This window comes from Vipera ursinii, assembly GCF_947247035.1.
Source record: "Vipera ursinii genome assembly, chromosome: 1".
Taxonomy (NCBI): Eukaryota; Metazoa; Chordata; class Lepidosauria; order Squamata; family Viperidae; genus Vipera; species Vipera ursinii.
Window position 1 is genome coordinate 69,916,112 of NC_139512.1, and position 6,936 is coordinate 69,923,047.

Consider the following 6,936-nt stretch of genomic DNA (forward strand, 5'->3'; position numbering starts at 1 on the left):
TGAAAGATAAAAAGGACAAGTATAAGAAGTGGAAAGAGGGGCACATAACTAAGGCAGAATATCAGCAAACAGCCTGTGCCTGCAAAGATGAAGTGAGGGAAGCTAAGGCTCAAAATGAACTAAGGCTTGTGACCAAAGTCAAAAATAACAAAAAAATGCTTCTTTCAACATATAAGAAACAAGAAAAAAGTTAAGGAAATGATTGGTCCATTAGTGGGTGAAAGTGGCAAGAAGGTGACAAGCAACAGGGAGAAAGCAGAACTATTTAACTCATTTTTTGCATCTGTCTTTACACAAAGGGAAAAAACAGTCCAACCTACCAAAACCAGTGCCATAAAAAACAGAATAGAAACGCAAGTTAAGATAGGCAAGAAAATGGTAAGTGAGCACTTATCCAGGCTAGACGAGTTCAGATCACCAGGACCAGATGGATTACACCCCAAGGTTCTCAAGGAACTGGCAGACGTGATCTCAGAACCACTGAACTATATTTTTCAAAGATCCTGGAGCACTGGGGAACTACCAGAGGACTGGAAGAGAGCTGATGTAGTTCCCATCTTCAAAAAAAGGAAAAAAATAGATCCAGGAAACTACAGACCTATCAGCCTGATCTCAATACCTGGGAAGATTCTGGAAAAGATAATCAAACAACAAATCAGTGAACACCTTGATGCAAACAAAGTTATCACTAAAAGCCAACATGGGTTTGTCAAAAACAGATCATGCCAGACAAATCTTATTACATTCTTTGACCAAGTGACAAAACTAGTGGACCAGAGGAATGCTGTAGATATAATTTACTTGGACTTCAGTAAGGCATTTGATAAAGTAGATCACAACCTACTACTTGATAAAATAGAAAAATGTGGGTTAGATAGCATCACCACCAGATGGATTTGGCTGGCTGACAGGCCGTACTCAGCGTGTGGTCCTCAATGGAACCGCATCTACATGGAAAGAAGTGTGTAGTGGGATGCCCCAGGGCTCTGTTCTGGGCCCAGTGCTCTTCAACATCTTCATCAACGATTTGGATGAGGGGATAGATGGGGAACTCATCAAATTTGCAGACGACACCAAGCTGGCAGGAATAGCCAATACTCCAGAAGATAGGCTTAAGATACAGGAGGATCTGGACAGACTCGAACACTGGGCACTATCTAACAAAATGAAATTCAATTGTGAAAAATGTAAGGTTCTACATTTAGGCAGGAAAAATCAAATGCACAGGTATAGTATAGGTGGTACCTTGCTCGATAGTAGTAACTGTGAGAGAGATCTCGGAGTCCTAGTAGACAATCACTTTAATATGAGCCAGCAGTGTGCTGCAGCTGCCAAAAAAGCCAACACAGGGCTAGGCTGCATTAACAGAGGGATAGAATCAAGATCACATGAAGTACTAATACCACTTTACAATGCCTTGGTAAGGCCACACCTGGAATACTGCATCCAGTTTTGGTCACCATGATGTAAAAAAGATGTTTAGACTCTAGAAAGAGTACAGAGAAGAGCAACAAAGATGATTGGGGGACTGGAGACTAAAAATTATAGGGAACGGTTGCTGGAATTGGGTATGTGTAGTTTAACGAAGAGAAGGGTGAGGGGTGACATGATAGCAGTGTTCCAATATCTCAGGGGCTGCCACAAAGAAGAGGGAGTCAAGCTATTCTCCAAAGCACCTGAAAGCAGGACAAGAAGCAACGGATGGAAACTAGTCAAGGAGAGAAGCAACCTAGAACTAAGGAGAAACTTCCTGACAGTTAGAACAACTAACCAGTGGAACAACCTGCCTCCAGAAGTGGTGAATGCTCCAACACTGGAAGTTTTTAAGAAGAGACTGGCCAGCCATTTGTCTGAAATGGTATAGGGTTTCCTGCCTGAGCAGGGGGTTTGACTAGATGACCTCCAAGGTCCCTTCCTACTTATTATTATTATTATTAGTTTTAATGAGCACCTAGCCTGTTATTTAAGAGTGATTGGTACTACAATAGATTTAGCCCTTTCCTATGGGTCCCATATCTTGCATCCCTGGGGGGGGGGAAGCTTGTAACACAATGATGGTGTTTTTGCCATCCTTATGAAAGTAATGAGATTCTGCAAATGCTGCTGATCCTGGTGAATCTTAGTTCAGCTTCTTGAACTGTACACATTACTTCTTTTAAAGAAAGGCATTTTGAGTCATAGAAGAAATATGAAGTGCAACAAGCACCAGCCACTGTTCTCTCCAGTTCAGTTCTATTGGATGGCCACCAAGTGGTTGGCTCAGCCCAGGAGGGTAAGTGATGCTGTAGGAGTAGAACAGTTAGGTATCCTGTGCTCTTTAAATGTGGATAATGGCAAAGGGCTTCCTTTGGACTTTTAGTTAAAGGAGAAAACATTATTTAAATGTGATTATGCTGTTCTACCAAGGCTAATTGGCTTCTAAAGGTCATTCTCATTAGGAGCTCTTTACTGACAGGTTCATTGGGAGAAACTGCATGGTGATTTTTTTAACACATTGATTTCCTTTGTTTTTTATATTTACAGCTTTGTAGAACAGTGCCATTGATCCTAACATAAATGAAATATAGGAGAACAAACTGTTTAGGTCTGCAATTATTTTGGATTTCTTTCTCAAAGTAGTATTTGCATCATTAGGTCTGACAGGACTAACTTGTGAGTCATGGAACATGACACAATCCACCAACCCTGGCTCCCGCCACCACCCAACTGAGATCCAGCTCAACCTTCTCTATTTATTAATTTTCAGATTTGTTGAGACTGCAATTCCCAGAATTTCCAGCTATGTGTGCTCAGTGTGTAGCTTTTGTAATGTTGGTAGATGGACACATAATAGAGGTTGTTTATCAGATGGTGATGGTAGTTAAGCCAAAGTTTTTTTGGGGGGAAACCTATTGTTACTTAAATTATTGTTTTGCTGCTCTTCAACCCATTTGCTCAGCATTTGTTACATGTTATCTCCTCTGTAACCTTTCTTATGTTTGTCAGAAGAAAAGGTTAAATATGACTAAAGAATTGTTGAACAAATTCTCATGTGGAAATCTGTAAAATGCATTGAGTATTACATGTGAAAACACACACAGCACAGATACTTCTTTGGCATCCATTCATTATTCACCAGATGTGTGTTTGTATGTTAACAGAGATAAAGCAGTTGGTAATAGCCCAGGCATTGGCTAGTATAAGTGCTTAGGATGGGGGCTGTTTGGGCTTTTTAAATTCTCCTTCTACATGAACTGTTGATTCTTTCCAATTGACTCTGCTTCCAGAAGCTAGAGAGGTACAAATCTAATTAGTATGTTCTTCATGGGGTTCAAATTGTGAATATACTACTACCGGTATGTGATGCCCATCTTACTGACTTGCATAATTTCAGTTTAAATCTCTTTTATTTTCCTAAACCTTTACAACTGTTTCATTCCATTAGCAATTCCATCTATGTAAACAAAGTTATCGGTACTGTAGTAACCACTCTTGCTCTTTTATCTATATGGATGCAATTTGGGGCACTTTGGTTTCTATTTATTAGTTGCTTGCAGACTTTATTGTTTCTTTAAAACCTTACAAGTTTATCAACTGATGGAATGAGGCAGAAAGATGTGAAATAGCATTTTTCATGAAAACAAGTTGGTATTTAAGTTTAAATAAGGATATTTGTCTGAGTGTGGGGCAGGCCAAAATGAGAAAGAAAAAAAAATCCCATGGAACTGGATCCAAAGCAAAGGAATAAATTATTATATTGGAGGAGGAGGATGACAGTGAACATTTATTATGTCTACACCCCTCTAATGGACTCTGGGTGGCTTACAAAATCAAGTGTGCAGTTAAAACTGTTAGTAGCAGGGGGAAAGACAGTAACAGCAACCCTAACCATAAAAACACAATAGAGATGTCAGAATCACATTAATCCCAGGTTTGGGACCAGTTAGGTCTTAAGGGTCTCTCAGAACCCTAGAAATGGAAACCATGTGCATCTATCTTCTTGGTGTCTGTGTGTGCGTGTGTATGTGTGCTATTCTAAAGGGTAGGGATAGCAGCAGAAGATTCCAGAGTCTGCTCAGGGCATTTTATGGTCTGAGATGGAACAAAATATACGCAAGGCCAACCACACAATAGATCTGATTTTCCTATTTTTGTTCGTTGCTTGTCTCAGAATGTCAAGCAACTATATCTCCAACTTTTAGCAACAGTGATCAGAGCATCAAGGATCATAACAAAGGATCAGGATTAAAATAGGATCGTGTGCAATTCTGCTATATTTGAAGTTAGATTTTTTTTGAAATAGAAAGTTCTTGCTAAATATACATCCTTAGTCATTTTGAACCTGGGCTAATAGAGAACAGTTGAGAGACTTCTCTATCATCTTCCCTAATTTTATCACCTTCTCTTAAAATACAACAAATAATCACTTCTTCCCATATCTCATTTCTTATCTATAAACAATTCCTTAAAGCAGACATGTCAAACACAAGGCCCAGATCCAGCCCACGAAGTGGTTTCATGCGGCCCACGAAGCCATCCTGGAAACAGTGAGGGAATGGCCCCCACTGCCTTGGTCCCGGCCCAGAGACCCTCCTTCTGCCAGAGACCCCCAGATCTGTCCCACTCCTGCCCAGGCCCCCATAGGCACCCTTGATGCAAACGATGTAGAGCTGGCCACGCCCACCCAGTAGGACATACGCACTCTAGCCATGCCCACCCAGTAGGCCACGCCCACCCAGACCATACCCACCCGGCCCCCTGAGGGCAACCACAATGCTGATACGGCCCTCAATGAAATTGAGTTTGACAGCCCTGCCTTAAAGTCTTGTCATTTCATCCTGATTAGTAAAAATCCATTAAGTGTTACCAGCATAACAACAACATATTTACAGCATTTTAATCTTGATCAAATAGACCAACTTTATATTTCTTCCTTTTATTTTTAGCAATCTGGATAATTAGCCCCTTCAAATAAAGTGGTAGAACCTGATTTCATTTTCATTTTTTTCTTTGTCCTTTCTCACAAAACTTTTCAAAGCTTTAACAATCCTCGTTTATAAAACTGATATTCAGGTTATGCTCTTGGTTTATTATTTGCATATATCAACTTCTAGATGCTGATTGGGGAATTTTGGAAATTTAAGTCCATGCATTTTAAAGGTGCCAAAGTTGAGAAACACTGATCTAGTAATTAGCTGGAATTCTGCAGCTGTCATCTGCCAGCCCTACTTTTTCATAGGCAGAAATACTTTTTAGAGGAAGATCACATTGAGACAAAAAAGGGGGGGAGAGGGATGTTTTTCATTGGTTCTTCTTGCTGCTGTGAGCCCTTGCTCCAGAAGCTGCTTTAATGTGGCAAAGTCTTTGAAAATTGCATCTCCCTCTACCTTCTGCTAAGGGAGTCCTCCATGAGCAAAGTTTCATTCATGTAGAGTTGCCAGACCTCTGGTAAAAGGAGGACCTATTTTTCTTTATGTCCCTATGGCAGGCATAGCCTTGAAATCAAACATTGTCCAGCTTTTTGCATATGCTTTCCTGTGCAGCTTTCCTCTAGCACAGCACTTCTCTAATAAGTGTTAGCCACACGTTAACAAGTTCATCTCTGTTACCTTAATAATTAGTTGATTAGAGCCTCCTGCTTGCATTGCTGCTTGACATTGACAATACCTTAATCAATTACATGCTGAAGGCTTTTGCAGGGTAACCCCTCCAATACATTCCTATGGTGAAAAAACAGTCTTTCTAGAAAAAAATAACCTCATATTCCTCCTCCTCCTCTTCTTCTTTGTCCTCCTATCTCCTCCTCCTCCTGCTTTTCTTCTTTGTCCTCTTCCTCCTTCTTTTCTTCTTTATCTTCCTCCTCCTCCTCTTCTTCTTCCTCCTTTGCCAGTTCAGATACTTGCTAACCTTACACTCATGGAACTTTATAATCCAAGTGTCAGGACCCACCCCAATCCACGTCTTAGGAAAACAAAAACTCTTGGAGTCAGTTCTAGTCCAAAAGGAATTTTTACTAGGACATGCTTGGTTGTGGACATACAAGACAGGACTTAGTATTGTTTTACAAATTGAAACTTTATAAAGGGTTCCCGGTTCAACCCCCCTTCCCTCAACCCCATTTGGTCAGCCCCCATCATTTTACTTCGTGTCATTCCTTTCCTGGGAAAAAAGGAACTTCAAATCTTTATGGTTATTGCCTTCTTCCTCTACAGAATTAAAAGAAGACACAGGCCAGATGCCTTCTTCTCTAACCCTCCCTTTTGTTCCCCCAGTTCAAAAGGTTCCCTTGGTCTTTGAAATAACTTAAGGCAGGCTGAATCCACATGCGCTCCTCCTTCCTCGGGAGATGGCAGAATCCATGGGGGGGGGATAATGTTTTAAACATACATTTATGAATGTGATATAAATGGATTCTGACACCAAGCCTCTTATTCTCTCTGCCTTAATATTTTTGAAAGGTTTCCTATTGTCCTATGCCAAGAAATGATACATATGGGATATATCAAAAAGAGAGAAGCCTTAATACAATTGTCACAAAAGGAAGATGATAGTGATAACCACTCTCTGGACAGAAAGGACGCCTCACAGATGAGACGTCAAACTCTGTTTAAGGGCCTGCCTGTGTAAGCCACTTTAAAACACCTCCACTGATTCAATAACAAGATTTTATGCCTGTTAATTCTGCAAGAAAAATGTGTTTGTGAAAGAGAAATGTGTCTGTGGAAGGTGTGTGTGTGTGTGTGTGTGAGAGAGAGAGAGAGAGAGAGAGACAGAGAGACAGAGACAGAGACAGAGACAGAGACAGAGAGAGAGGGCTTATCACAGTCTTTAAATTTTCAGTCACTATTCCAGAGCAGCCCTTCTTCAATTATGTTTCATCTAGATGTGTTGACCTCCAATTCCAGTGATCTCTCAACCACTCTAGAGAGACAGATTAGTATATTGATGAATAAATCA